General features: G+C 41.6%; 1 protein-coding gene across 1 annotated transcript in view; it reads left to right on the forward strand.

The window, feature by feature from the left end:
- Positions 1-15,867, forward strand: part of insrb (insulin receptor b) — an 82,659-nt gene that overhangs the window by 40,697 nt on the left and 26,095 nt on the right. The gene's annotated exons all lie outside the window — the stretch shown is intronic.

Here is a 15,867-nt window from a genome sequence, read left to right on the forward strand (position 1 = left end):
TTGTGACGGGTATTCTTTTTTTCTTTACTCATACAGATCTCACACAGATCTGAACAACAGCAAGATTTCTTAGAAGAATAATATAATGCCATGCAGTAGTCAGCTCAGCTGGAGGCACCATCCTATCCTTTTTTTCTAAGCTGCTTTCATTAGGTTTGCTTTGGCAGCATCCAGAGATAAAATTCCTGCTGTCTTTCTTTGTTTGCAGGGATGTGTGCAGATCAGCTCTGGGCGTCTTTGTGTTTGTCTACCTTGGCTTAATGACTTGAATGTGTGTGATGTTACACATAGTGAACATGTGCCGTTTAAACTATGCAAGCATATTAAAAATAAGTTGTCATTTCCACGTACGCTATAAACTGCAAGGTCAACATTGTGAACAGTGGTGTAAAGAGTGACTCAGGGATCAGTCAGTTCAGTTTAGTGTTGCTGAATAAAATGAAATCCACACATGATTTTAAATTGTCAACATCATAACCCTGCCAACCTTTACTCTATCACATCACAACAAAAACATGTTAAATAGTTCAAAACACCAACTCATAAATGCTGAATGGACTGTACTTATATAGTGCTTGTCTAGTTGTTATGACCACACGGAGGGCTTTTACACTACATGTCTCATTCACCCATTCACACACATTCATACACTGATGGCAGGGGCTACCACGCAGGGTGTCACACATTCATACACCATTGGCGCAGCAACGGGAGCAATTTGGGGTTAAGTATCTTGCCCAAGGACACATCAGCATGTGGACGGGAGGAGCCGGGAATCGAACCGCCAATCTTCCAATTGGTGAATGACCGCTCTACCTCCTGAGCTGCCCCGCTCATATATCACAATGAGCTCTTATTATTTTGACTTCCTGTAGTGATCCTCAAGGAGTAAAATGTATGTGCCTATGATGGGCCATACTTGAGCTTGAACAACAGTAAAATTCTTGTCTAGAAAATGTCTTTTTGTGAGCTGCTTATAGCTTGAGGCAACCACTTGCTTGCGGCATTGACTCTATGGGGCATGTAGAACTAAATCAATCTGTATTTTAGGAAAAAATCCCCCAGCTTTTAACAAGCCAAGAGAACAAATATTCCAGTTAAGGAATTTCTGGATTTAAAAAAAAAACGGCCAGTATACTGAAAAGCAGAGGGATTTAGCTCACAATGCCTTCGGGGTTACATAAAATGTATCTGAGCAGGGTGACGAGTCAGGTATTCTGTATCGATCCCTTCACACCAGCTGTAAACAGGTTTTTCCTGGGTTGTCTTGCTGATGTGAATATTTATGTAGTTCTGGTGAGCTAGGTTACTAAGAAATTAACTCTTATTCAAGACCACACCTTCCAGCATTAGATACAGAAAATCAAGGTATTGAAAATGTCAGTGGTGAATTTTAGAAATATTTTATTTTGTTCAAACTGTCTTTTTCATTTTTCCCTGTTTTTATTTTTATTATTGTGACTAGCAGAGGTGAAGCTTGCCACGAGGCACAGGTAGTGTCTGTCAGTTTGTCTTTCTTCCTGTTTACCTCTGGCTTCTGTGTTTCAATGAAAGGCTTTTTTTTTTCTTTGTGTGCCACCCACCCACTCACCCAGGCTGCCTTCTAGAGGGCCTCTGTTGACAACACATGGGCCCCAAAGGATAAGCAGGGCCTCTTGAGTCCCCTGACACCCCTTTCCCCTTCCTAATGTATGTGTTGTGTTCCTTATTCTTTTGTCCTATACTCTTGTGTACATGTATTATGTATGTGCATACATGCATACACATGATACTAACGGGTTCTCCTTTGTGACTGGACTCTTCTCCTCCTGCAGTCACCCTGCTGTGTAAATCCTTCAGCCGGGGTTTGTTTTCCAGTCAGGCCCCAAAAGGGACGCCATGTGCCTGAGTCTGGCATGTAGCTGAGGCTGGCTGAGGACCCAGCTCCTCCCTACTTTCTTCCCCGAATGGCCACATTATGCCTGAGCTGCAGCCGTAGTAGCTTATGAATGTAAAAAGGCGCCTCATCTATTGTAGTGCCTGCTGCCAGAGACATAAATGGTATAAGCTTGCATCAAACATCAGGACATTTGTTTGTGTTTTTTGTTATTTGTAAACTGTATTCATGAATTTGGACATTAGAATTTAGACTAAAGGATCAAGTCAATTATAGTAAACCTCCAAAGACACTGGTGGCCTTAAGTACAACTCTTTGTTATGGGTCACTGTTCAGCAAATCTGCCGGCACCATGTTATTATGTCCCGAGGGAAGATACACAAGATTATGTGGTTTGTGTATCTGAATTCTTGGAAATGGTGTATACACATGTGCATAGCTGTCCAGTTTGTCAGAGGCAGACATGTTCTCAGTAGAGCTGCACATTTCATTGTCTTTAGATCACTTCAGAGCACATGTGTTCTGTGTATGTATCCTAATTATCAGTCCTGTCAAATGGAGAGCAGCGATGACCCTGTAAACTGTAAAGTATGCACATCATTTCTCCATAGTCTAGACAGTGAAGTCTCTCTGTGCTTTAATATGGGAAAGATTTTTCACTTCCCATTCAGCTGTGATTTAACATTACAGTAGCCATTCTTTTAAAAGTATTTTTTGATCCCTGATATGCACACCTTGTTGCCAGAAATAACTCTTACTGTTGATGTGAGGTGTTGGGATGATTGATGGAATTATGTCAGTGCTTGTCATGTGGGTTTGGATTAAAATTTGATCCTGGAGGGAGTCAACTTGGAAACTTTCGTGCCCGTCTACTTCTTTGGTCTGCAGCTCCTGAGCTATCCATACCACAGTGTGCCAGACGTCACAGTCTTATTCAGTTCAAGAATCCTCGTTGTGTCTTGGTTTTAAGGATTTTTATTCACAAATAAACATAGAATAGAATGGTATTTCAGACATAAACCCATTCTCCTTAAAACCACCAGTGTTGGTTCCAGTCCTCGGCCTTCCCACCATCCTCGCACAGCATTTCCAGTCCAGGACAGAGGGAACAGAGGATGAGATCAGATAGACAGATGACCAAAAGTAGAGCGAACAGAAGCGATAGACTGTGCCGATCTCGCAATTTTCCCAAAATTCCTTTGGCACATTTCAACCTGAATCTGAGTTTACACTGTTTTGCTTATGACTAACACTCTCCATAATCGGTCCCTGCACACCGGCCCTGAAGACCCCTGGCCCGTCTTCTTGGCTGTTTTCCTTGGCCACGCACTCTGCTGACGGAAAGATGGTTCTCACCGAGGTCAAACTGAGGCTCTGACAACCCGAAGTGAGGTTGTGAGAGATGACTCTGAATCGATAACCACAGTTTCATAGCTTCTATTTTAATGGGTAGAGATAACGTGACCACCGCCATGTTTTAGGTTTTATAACCCAAATGCGTTTCAGGACCACTGGCCATTGAAACCCACCAATGTGTTAGTCAGACAATGCAAAGATATTTAGCCTTGTAAGACGTAAGTTGTTTCCACCAGTTTTTTGTTGCATAGTTTTACAAATGTTTAGCCGTCTTGTTTATTCTTCTTGAAGTAGCAAATATGTTTGTTTTGCCATGAAGGATAAATAAAGTTGTGCCAGAGAGGACAGTCACAGAAAAGTGAATCTAGCAACGCTAATGTTTAAAATGTCTAGAGCTCCACGTGGATGTGATTAATTGAAACAGGTAAGAATAATTGATGAGTATAGTTTAATTTAGAGCTAGTAACTGTAGTGTCTTGGATCATGGGTCAAGGGGCAGGAAGGGAGGGCCGCTTGTCCGAGAACAAAAGAATGATAATGCAACTTCACGTGTCTGCAAAACGTGACCTGTGTGTTTTTGGTGTGTTTTGGTCATAAGATGAGGGAATGTGTGTGCGTGACCCCTTGTGACAAGCCTGTTTCTCCTAGTAATGATGGAGAGTTTCCCTCCTTCCTCCTGAAATAAATAGCCTTCTTGAGGCCTTATGGGATGTGAATGGAGGAAGGAGACGGGAGGGATGGGAGTTCTCCAATTTGTCTGATACAAAGAGCAGCGAGGGCACTTAAATGGACATCTGGTCACTTTATAGAAAAGCCATGTTTTCTTAACTCACTGGCTCAGAACAAAACTAATGTGGATGCTTCAAATTAGATGTGTTTGTGTTGTCTGGAATAAATGCTATTGTTTTGGCACCTGTCTTTTTCTCAGGAGAAAATGTGTTTGATCTCTTTGAAATAATCCAACATTTGGAAGCTTTCTCATCCACTTTGAAACTTCAGAATTCACATCTGCAACAAAACTGTAATGTTAGTTTTTTCTTTTTTTTTTCTCTCTCTCTCTCTCTCTCCATCAGCTGCTCTGCTCTGTGTGAATGAGTGCATGTGCGCATATGTGTGTTTGTGTGCCCATCTGTGTACCGTAGCCCTGCTTAGTGCTACGCTGTGAATATGAAATAGGGCAGCTAGCATCTGCACTGCAGCCATCCCACCCTGGCCCCAAACTGTGCCTACTGCTCAGTGCAGCTGGCCTGCCTGCAGAAAGCCGAGCATGGAGCCTCTTTGTGTGTGTGTGTCTGTGTGTGTCTGTGTGTGTGTTTTGAGGAGTTAGAGGGTTAAGTGTGTCTATGCTTTTGATATATGTGAGACTCTGTTTTTGTTTACCTGTGTAAGATTGATTCCTTCTATCTGTGCGTGCGGGTTTGTCTTCACATCTGCCCGTCTTCTTGTTGATACATCTTTATCTGTTCCTGTGCATCTGTATTGTCAGCCGGCAGTTTTGCTAAACACACATAATCCAATAAAATACCTTAAATCATCTTTCATTGACTTTCATGACAGAAGGGTGATTATTGATGAATCTGCTTATTATCAGTCGAGTTGTTCATCTATCTATAAATTACAGGAATGTATGGATGTCTGTCTGTTATTGGCATATCTCTCGAACCGTTCATCCGGTGCCTTGCTACGGGCATGAGTAAGTGCAGTGCCGAGTTTGACTTTGTTTGGATAAGAAATGTAAAAGATATAGATAAATATATCGGTAAAAGAAGCACACATTTACTGCTGCCGCTCTAGCCGCTGGCCACTCCCCCTCTCACACAGCACACTGAGCACAGCGCAGGACCAGAGTTACCCGGGACTTCTACCGGATCCGTCAGCAGCGCAAAGCAGCCGCTCTGAGTAGCAACACAGAGCTATCAGGGCGCCTTGCTCTCACACGCGCTGCATTAATAGTCGCACACATATACGCGCAGTTACTCTCTAGCGCACGCTCTTGCTTGCACGCTCCAGATTCTAGGAGATTGTATTTCATTTGCGGGCGTCTGGGAGCCGCTATCAATATGCTGGAGAGTTTGGGATGTCTGACTTTGTAGTAAAAACACACGCAAAAACTGATGTTGCACGGGCACTGCACTAGTTTATAAAATGTAAGAAAATAGTGATAAAATGCACTGATATGTGACAAATGTTTACATTGGAGATAATGGAACCAGCAAATGTTGAGCTTTTTGATGAAAAATTATCGAAAGAGTTGATTGAATATAAACATGATTGCAGATTAGTTATATGACAGTTGATTAATCATGTTTGGGTTTTTTCAGCTGTAATTCCGAGAAAGTCTGTTGCTAGTTGTTTCAGGTGTTAACCCAGGATAGTACTGAGCGTGTGTTTCTGGGTTTAGAGCTAGTTTAAAATGCACGGCATCTCCGACAACACCAAAATGCTTGTCCCGGTCATGAGGGCTGACTGAACTCAAAGCCCCTGAAACAGAGGACAGGAAAGATGTAGAGGTAGAAAGAGAAGAAAGAAAGAAGGATGGAGTTAAGAAAGAGGAGAAGAGAAAGAGACGGTATATCCGTGACAATCAGCCCTTTGATAAACATTTTCTTTGTGTCAACTGAGGACACGGTGAGAGAGAGAGAGAGAGAGAGAGCAGTTTGATTTCTCTCTTTGCCTTTCTCTCCCTCTCTGTCTGTGGTTAATATGAGGAGATAATGGGTCATTGAGGCAGAAAGGAAAAAACACCTTAGTCATGACTGGGCTGCCAGTCAGTGCCACTGATTAAATTACCCAGATGAAGCAGGGTATTTATCTAAGCACAACTACAATCCATAAAACCGCACTTAGTTAAAGATGTCAAATCACTGTCTGCAGCTCTTAGTGGCTGTGTGTGTATCTTGTGTGTACAAGTGGATTGCTGCAGACATAGAAAATAGTGTTTAGTGTCATTTAATTTATTCGGCCATTTAATTTCCTCTGTGACATGGTAGTAGATGGAACTGCGGGCTATTTTTGAGGAGCCAGACCTTTTTGCTTCAGTTCATTTCACTTTGGCCGGCTATTGTGCCAGCGCAGGAGAACAAGTCTGGATGGATTCACAGCTAAATAAGACTGAAAAAAGACAGACACAGAAGGTGATTGTTGATCAAAATGCAGGTGAACTGACTTAACCCTCTATCCAGTGGCAAGGGCAATTGCAATTCCCCATCAAATGTCATTTGAGTCAGACTGGAAGGAAACTTGAACCGTTGACACTGGTTGTCTCCCGATCTAGCCCGCATCGTTGGAGGCATGTCTCTCTCAAGGGATGCCACAGGTTCATTAATAAATCACAGGCACATTGAACAAGTGACCACTGGACTTGACAGCAGTCTGGAGATGATACTGCACTGTTGTTGACTGGTAGAAGGGTGTTTTTGTTATGAAAAGACTCCTTCTGTTGTTGTGTGTGTGTGTGTGTGTGTGTGTGTGTGTGTGTCTGTGTTTCTGTGTGTGATGAGTGATTCTTGGTGTTAGTGATGTGAAGGAAAATCATGAGGTTGGTGATGCAGGTGTCTTGCTCCCTAGATGGATGTTCACCTGCTGCCTCTCTCCATCACCTTACCATTGTCACCAAACTGTCCACTCAGCAAAACCTCCTGGACACCTCTCTCTCTTTCTGTGTGTGTGTGTGTGTGTGTGTGTGTGTGTGTGTGTGTGTGTGTGTGTGTGTGTGTGTGTGTGTATGTTGGTCTCAGTTATGTTCATGACTGTTTTTGTCTATTCTGTGCTTTCTATGTGTGTTTGTGTTATTAGAGAATTAGTGTTGACTGTGTGTGTGTGTTTGTCCTGGCGTGTCTTATTCTGTTCGTGTGTATTTCATGTTTGCGTCAAGATGTCTGAAAAGGTGCAGCAGGCAGCAAATGCTCATGCTGGTGGCAGAGTGACAAAATTAAGGATGTGGTACGGAGGAGGAGGAGAAGGAGAAGGATGGAGGGGATAAAGAAGGAGGAGAAACAAGTGTGGGGCTGAATGGGGCAGTATAACGGAAGGATGGATGAGGATGGGTGGCTAGGAAGGAGGAGAAATAAGGATAGTAACGACAGATGTGTTTGAGGAGAGAAGAATAAGGGAGTGGTGAGGAAGGCCATCAGTAGGACGTATTGATTGTACCTCCATCCTGAGCGTCTGTAATGAGATCTAGTGGCTGTGGCTTTCTGGAGGAGCAGATTTGTCACCCGGGGTTAGACACTATGGCTGGGCGGGACAGGGGGAGAAGGGAAACATGCAGAGGAGGGTCAAGAGGAGAAAGGAGGGTACAGCTGAGGGATAGGAGATAGCAAAGCTTTAAAGGCAAGGAGTGAGAGAAAGAGAATGTGGCTTTACGATTAAAAGACAAGACACAAATGATGACTAGAGGGGAATCTAAGAAAATGCCTGTTGGGAGCATGCAGCTAATTACTGCAGACAGTCTATGTCTGGACTCATCTCCATGGTAACAAGATGGGCCAGCAGGGCTGGCCAGCACACAGGAAGACACAGACAAGGAAATCAATGAACAGACAGACAAAGCAGGGAGAAAAACCATGCTCATTAGGCAAGATTCACCCCTTCATTTTGTTTGTCTACACGTGTGTTCATGTATGTGTACCTGTTCATGATTGTCTGTCGTCCCTGGATTGAGACATACTTAGTTTTTGTTGATAGAGCAGTTGTTGATAAAGAGGTAGTAACCTTACATAATATGAAAGCGTTTGTTGGGGGGTCTTGTATGGACAGATTTGGCTGGGCAGGGTAGCAGCAGGTTACAGATCAGAGAATAATAATAATAATAATAATAATAATAATAATAATAATAATAGGTGGTGAGATTTATATAGCGCCTTTCACAAACCCAAGGACGCTTTACAAAGGATAAAACAAACAAACAAATAAACAAAACAAAAGCGGAAAAAAAACAAGACTGAGCAGGAGAAGAGGAAGAGAAGTTTGTTATGATAAAAATGTCGCCGATTTGAATCATGGGACAGTAGCAGCCGCCATAGTACAATATGATTATACTTAGAAGCTGTATGATGAGAGCCTGGCGATAAAGATCATGTGTGCTCATTCAGCCATAGACAGATTAATACACTGCAGGTTTATTAGCAGGTTTTGCATTCAGCAGCCATTCAGGTACATGTAAAGCATTGTTACCATGTTATGGCATGTCATGTTAGAAAATGACTAAATATTGTCATTTTAAAGACTGTTAGCAGTAAACAAGATGATGTTTTTTTAATTGTAGACTATACACGTACTGTATAAGCATCATGTCACTAAGATGATCAGGCTTTCCTTCCTTAATGTGGGAGATTGACAGAATGAACGTTGTAAATGAACAACTTGTCGTGTTGAGGCAGGTATCCAGATATGTAAAAGGGGTGTGTGATGATGCACGTATGTGTAGCAGAGTTGTCACTTCTTTGTGAGCATTTTCACCACAATGACCGGTTTACATAGTTGTGTGTATATATGAGTGTGTGCATGGAGGAGGTTTGTTAACTTTGGAGTGAAACAAACACTAAAAAGGAAAAGAGACCGCTGCATGAACTGTGTGTGTGTGTGTGTGTGTGTGTGTGTGTGTGTGTGTGTGTGTGCGTGTGCGTGTGCGTGTGCGTGTGCGTGTGCGTGTCTGTGTGTGTGTGTGTGTGTGTGTGTGTGTGTGTGTGAGTGACAAGCCAAATTCCAACCATCAGTAACCCAATATAGTCTAGGTCATTTAGCCAATAGGACACGCACACAAACACACACACACACACATGCATAACAATGGAAAGTCTCTTGCCTTTTCCTTCTCTGAATGTTGCTTACTTTTATAAAAGGCTTTATACTTTGTACAGTAGGTTCTTGTGAAATTGTTGCTTTAATTATTGTTTGCCTAATATTTATATCCATAGAGTCTATAAAGGGTAAACAATCATTAGGTGACAGTGCCTGTCCATGATGAAGTGCACATGTGTAAAACTGACTTGTGTCATTTGTCTAAACTGTCAGTCAACATCCATCTGAACTTGAGCATGGCAAAAACAAAACAGATGTTTTCATATTCTTATTGACACATACTGTTTGTCATTGACTGTTGTCTGTGTCTTACCACCTGCAATATATATATATATATACAGTGTGGTCTATAAAGCCATCTTGACCCAACGGCATAAAGCAGATTGTAAACATCTTGGCATGGTACACCATCCGACATCATTACTGTGTGTGTGTGTGTGTGTGGTTCAGAGCTGGTCTGCACAAGACCTTGTGGACATGCATAGACGTCTTGTCCATACATATGCCATTTTTTATTAAGGCGTCAGTTTGTGAGAGACACACTGTAGTAGCAGCGCAGAGTGTCATGGTCGTCATTGTCTTGGTGACAGCTCAGTAGGGTTTGTTATTCTTAGGGTTGGGTACCTTTCACAGTTGAACTGATACCAGCACCAGTACCGGCACTCAATGATAATTAATTTCGGTACTTTACTTTAAATCTATAATGCCTGAAGTATCAACCCAAAAAGTCCCAAAATTCTTACTTTAAATGTTTTGCCTGTTTATTTTGAACATTTTAAAAACAATATATAAGTATGAAAATATGAACATATAAAAATAGACTATAATTGTCAAACACAATTATACACAGTACAATGTGTAGTGAAATGTTAGTGGTAACTGTCCAGCAAAGATACATTTAACACACACACTAAAACACAATTAAAACGTAAACGTAAGGTAAAGATATAAATATAAATATAAAGGGTGCAATTATTAGAGAGAAAACGTGAAGAAGAAAAAAATACAGTGTAAATATACCATTAAAAGTACTGAGCTCTGTACCCAACCCTGTTCCTGATATGTAATCTCTACTGCCACTTCTGAGGAAACACTGATTGACAACAATTCCCAAGAACTATTTTCAATAGCAGTGTGTCACATGACTCATTCCTGTTCCCAGGAAACCTATTCATAAAAACACAGACCTAACTTGTCATATTAATATTGCGATTGGGAATAAAGCCTGACTGATAATGGATTGTTGCAGCCAATATCAATGAAATTTGATATTTAGAGGAAAAAAAGACCTCCAAAAGTGAATAACTTGTGCTCCATTTGACATACAGTATCCTCCAAAGAGTTTTAGACAAGGATTCTTCAAACTGTTGTCATTTGGATGTTTGTCCGTCAGCTTCTCTTAATGTCTCTCTCTCTATAATTACAGAGACATGTCATGATATTTGAAGGTACACGTTTTCTTACTCTTTACTCCTTGAACACATTGAAGATACACATAAACTCATGTATACATACTCACACTTCTCAGGTTCCTGTGTTTGAAAGTCTCTTGCATAATAGCTACTCTATTTCTGCATGTCAATAACCCTGAGAGGGAGTGGTTGTTACAGAGGAAAAGGAGGGCTATGACTGTTTACTTCTCTTTTCATCCTTTAGTACATGCCAAGAAAAGTTTGTACATATCAAGATTTACAGTAATGTAGTAGTAGTAGTAGTAAATGTATGAAAAATATTTTTATTCTAAATACACATGAAAATGAGAAAGTATGAAGCTGTCCTCCCACTATCATTAGTAGTTGTTCCAACCACTGTCAGCTTGTCAGCTGTTTTATTACCTGACTAAAATGTTTACTTCCATTTCAGATGTAATGGGTTAGGATTAAGGTTAATAATATAAAATATTTATTCAAAATATAACCAATATTTGTCTATAAATAAAAGCACCTGAACTCATTTGTAATATGTCTCAGCTATTGTATTTAGAGAACACATGAATCACAATATACCAAATGAACTCCTCAGTTCATGATTTCTCAACCAGTGGTTTATGATGATGATTGTTGTGTCCTGGCAGCACAGGGACATAAAAACAAATGTTAGCTCTCTTTGCTTAACATTTATTGAACCAACAATGCTTTTTCCTGTTTCATTCGTCTCTCTGGGTTTCCCCAATTATTGTTGTCTAGATATGAAATGCTAGTTAGCGTAAATGATTCTACTGGTTTAGAAGAAAAGAAAGAAAATGAATGTATGTATTAAACTATGGATGAGGTATTTAATCATAACACATTTATTCCAATGAAAACAGCTCATGCAACACATACACTGAAAACATTTCTCCTACTTCCTACCTTGGGTGCCCATAACATATTCACATTATTGTCTTTGTGTGGTTCTGGCCAGTTGTTCAGCTTAATGAATGACTGGAAAATTACAGAACAAATATTTTGCTTGTTGGATTTTAAATACTGATATTCGGCCAATGGTCATGAAATTGTGCCTTCCAAAGAGTCTTTTTTAAATATGATTGATGCTCAGGACATTCTCTTCATAGTTTTACAGACTTTTTGTTATTCATTTTTGGCCTATGGTTATCACACATGACTTACAGTGACTTTGGCCACTACTCAAGTTATGGAATGAGGGGGCTTATGATATAGAGGATCCGCTATTTCGCACTAGACATATTTGAAGTTAGGAGACAACAAATCAGTTGAGAGGTTAATCCTGCTAACATACAAAGAAAAAAACAAAAAGCAAAAAACGTCAGGGTTATCCTGTGCAGGCATAGAGAACACCTTGAAATAGTCCATAAATGGCCGCCACACATTATAACATTTCTTAGTACAGCCTTGAGAGGAGTATCTCAATTTCTCTAGCTTTAAATAGGCCAGTACTTCTTCATGCACTAACTACATAAACATCTAGAAAAACTATATAATTTTGAATTGGAGTCCTACAATGCTAACATTCTCCCTCTATGACTCCTCAGCTCACCTTACTCCCCCTCTACTGTCCTTCCCCTGTTACTTTTCCACTGCCCATCATGATGAACTCAAACAGACCTTTGCCCCGGTCTGCGTGTGGCCATGTATGCACTTGCCTTCATGTATATCGATGCTTCTGATGACAGTATCCCACTCTCTCCCTCACAGCAATTAGTATATTTTTGTTTACCCTCCCCCATCCGTCTCTCTCCTCTACTCTCTCTGGGCGAATGTCTTACATCAGATCACTCGAAGAATTTATAGCAAAGCTTTTGAAGCTTAGGACTCCCACTGTGGCCAAATATAGTAAACGTGAATTCAGCGTGTGTGTGTGTGTGTGTGTGTGTGTGTGTGTGTGTGTGTGTGTGTGTAAGAGGGTGGATGAGTGTGTGCGTGCATGTGCTCTCCTGAGTAAATGGCTCTGGGGTAAAAACGTGTTTGTTATTGTTCCCAGCACTTCGCCTGTAGACAACACTGCCAATTAAAGGGGAAGTTTTATGTGTTAAGAGCAGGAAGTGTTGCCGTGTGTGGCTGAGCGCTATTGGCTGCCCGGTTTCTTCCCTGGGGACTGAGCAGCCAGGTCTCTTTACTGCCATGGCCAAATGAAAGGTAAACACAACACACCTTTGATCAGCCTTTGCATTTAAAACCCTTACTGGAACTGTGTGTGTTTTTTTTGCACAAGGAAGCAGCAAGCAAATTATTGAATGACATAGTGAGGTTTACATGCGTGTGCGTGTTTTGCTTAATGAGAGATAAGCTCTACAGGATGCTACCGCCTCCTCCTCCTCTTGTTGTTGAAGCATGAGTGAAATCATCCCCCCATCCATGCGTCCTTCCCTCCACCCCCCCCCCCCACCATCCACCCAGCATGAAAACAAAACAAGGCGTTGTATGAATGAAAGTGGGAGGGGCTGAGTGGCCTAGAAAGGCAGGCAGGCAGGCCGATAGAGAGATAGATAGTGGTGCAAAGCTGGGTGAGGCTGTGGCGGAGAGGAGGGATAGAGAAGAGGACAGTGGAGTAGGAGGAGGGGATGAATGAATGAGTGAGCTGACTGGAGCATGTTTGGCTTAGCAGCTAGCTTGTGTAGCCCGGCACTAGCGTGAGCAGAATGGGGAATAATGCTGCTGCAGGAGTGGTGTTGTGCTACTGTAGTACTCCCTGCTGAGACTCTGCAGAGATCAGATAAAAATAGGAGAGGAAAAGGGTCAATATACCTTAGAAGAGTAAAAAAAAAAAGAAAAATACCATGAGTGATTTAAAAGATATAGTGTGGTATTGCACATTTCTATTAATATTACAGAGGATATAAACAACAGTTTTTCACGACCCTGTATTGAATGGATTTGATGTAAAGCTGATTTAGTAGCTCCACCCATCTCTGTTTTGGTCTTGCTCCACTCTTAAGCTTGTTGTAATTCACCCAAAGCAGCAGCAGTAGATTCGTCTTCCCTGGCATGCTGGCTCCTTGGCTGTGTCTGCCCCCTGTCTGCCCCAGCAAGGCCAGGGTTAACCCTGGGCGTCTCTCCTCCCCGACATGGAAGAGGCCATTGAATGGCTGCCTCCCCCAGCCAGCAAACACATTGGCTGAAGCTGAGGGTGGATCTAGGGCTGGAGCGGCACTCCGGCATGGATCCCGGGCAGGAGCTGGATTGGCGAGCTGTCTCTGCTCTGTTATATGATGCCGTGGTCACAGCATGTACACACACAGCAGACAGACAAGAGGGGGGTGCTAGAGAAGAGCTATGCGTTTTTCTCTGTAGGTCTGTGTGGTGGTGGGTTTACTAGAACACAGTAAAGAAAACGTAGTAGAGCGACCTCTGCATGAACTATTGCACAAGGTCGGAGATGATGTTTTTTTCTACATTAGTCATTTTCCCTTTCCACAGTTCTGACCCCCTGTTCCTTTTGTCTTTGTTTCTTCCTTTAACCTCATTATCCCAGTCATGTTCTCCCCCTGCCACAACCCTGTCTGTCCACTGCTTTTACTCAGGCAGCGCAATGGGCAGCCCTCCTATGCAGGGAGTACAGAGAGTACAGGGAGTGTGTGTGTGTGTGTGTGTGTGTAGGGGGGGGTCCTAGCTGTACAGTGCCCCCATTGCACTTTTCAGCTAATTAACAGTTTGATACACTACTAAACAATATTTTTTTGGTAATTATTTCTGTTGTCAGGAAACATTTACCATGACTCATCCTCCTGATGTTAGTTGTGTTTGTATTAGATATAACTCAAATATCATAGGAGTAAAAAATAATCATAAATGTAGACTCTTCACTTCCTTGATGCTGTACATTTTCACCACAAAGTCTTTGGAAATGTTTGTAGCTTCTTATTTGACCTAGATCTGCTTCTTGGCCTGACTCTTTAGCTCAGTTAGCATGTGACATTAAAGCTGACAGTACAGCGCGAGACACAGTGAGAGACAGTGATTACCACACAGGGTCATGCACAGGAAACCCAGTCAGGGTTCAGATATGGCCTGTAAATGTAGCAGACTCTGAATTAAATGGAAGAAGCAGAAAGAAACGCTGATTGATTTTTGGGGAGTATTTTTAGCATGTGTACTGATTGGTGCAGCATCTAACTAGAGTCTAGTCAGAGGGAAAAACTTGGCGTTGGATGGTTTTTGTTGATGATAAGTTTATTGTTCTATCCATTGATATTTGAGACTGGACTTTTTGTTACCTGTCACAGTGGATGGTAGAGCTTCAGTAAACACTTCCTAACTCTTGATTTACAATGGATCCCTATCTTGTTTTCACCCAGTCAGTATGTGCAGTTGGTAAAAAGGTCAGTGCCTGGTATAAGGTGAGATGTAATGAGTCTCTACTGGCTCACAGACAAGGTAATAATAGCTAGTTTATTAGATCATTACAGGGCACAGGTCAAATCTGATGGCTAATCCAATCACAATGACACTAAGGCTCTGTGACTAAATGTTATTTCCCAATAGGTCAAATGAAACCTGACATGAGCCAATGACATATAATGTTCAGCCCATTAGCAATTTAGCTTGTTTCCATGGCGCTGCAGACTACCACTGCTGGGAGTAAATTGTGGTCAGTCACTCCATCATGGATGCTAGGTGGGCACACAGCGGTTGTACAATTGCATGTTTGCGTGCAAATTACGTCTAGAGCTTGTGTAATTGTGTTCTTGAATGCTAATTACTGTTTCTCTATTCATTTGCTGTTGTGCAAATTAAGTTTTAATGTTCAGCCATCCTCTTGGGTCAAAAATGATGTTTCAATGTAACGTATAACTGCGTAGTACAGAAGTGCAGTCATGCAATTGTAAGTTACATTCAACTTGATGACTCAGAATGACCTAAGCTTTTAGCCAGATACAGTATGTTCATGCTTTGTTAATCCACATGGGCTTTGCCAAGTGTTTATACACTGGTGTGGTTGGGTTTGTTTTTTTCTATAGGAAAAAAAAAGTTGATGAATTAAATACTGAAGTCAGTAATCTAACAACTAGCAATTACAGATCGTAATGTTTATATACTTTGTTTTTTGACTTTGGTTTGCCCTTTTTGTGAGAGTTAAAAGTATTCCTGCTGATGGCAGTACACCATTTCCATTTTCTCTTTGAGCAAACACAGCAATAACACATTAAAAAGGCAACATGGAACCGCAACGCCTTGCAGAGAACACCTGTCCATAGCTTGCGCAGCCATGTTAATGTGTGTGTATGTACACACCAAACATGCATGCAGTTCCCTCTATTCTCTTAGATCAGAGAAAACCACCACTCAGAGGCCATCTTTGACCACAGGGTTTTGGTCTGTCCGGTTTTTGTTGATTTTTTTTTTTTGAGCAGCTGAGACGGAGTGAAATATATC

The sequence above is a fragment of the Scomber japonicus genome, chromosome 7 (genome assembly GCF_027409825.1).
Source record: "Scomber japonicus isolate fScoJap1 chromosome 7, fScoJap1.pri, whole genome shotgun sequence".
Lineage (NCBI taxonomy): Eukaryota > Metazoa > Chordata > Actinopteri > Scombriformes > Scombridae > Scomber > Scomber japonicus.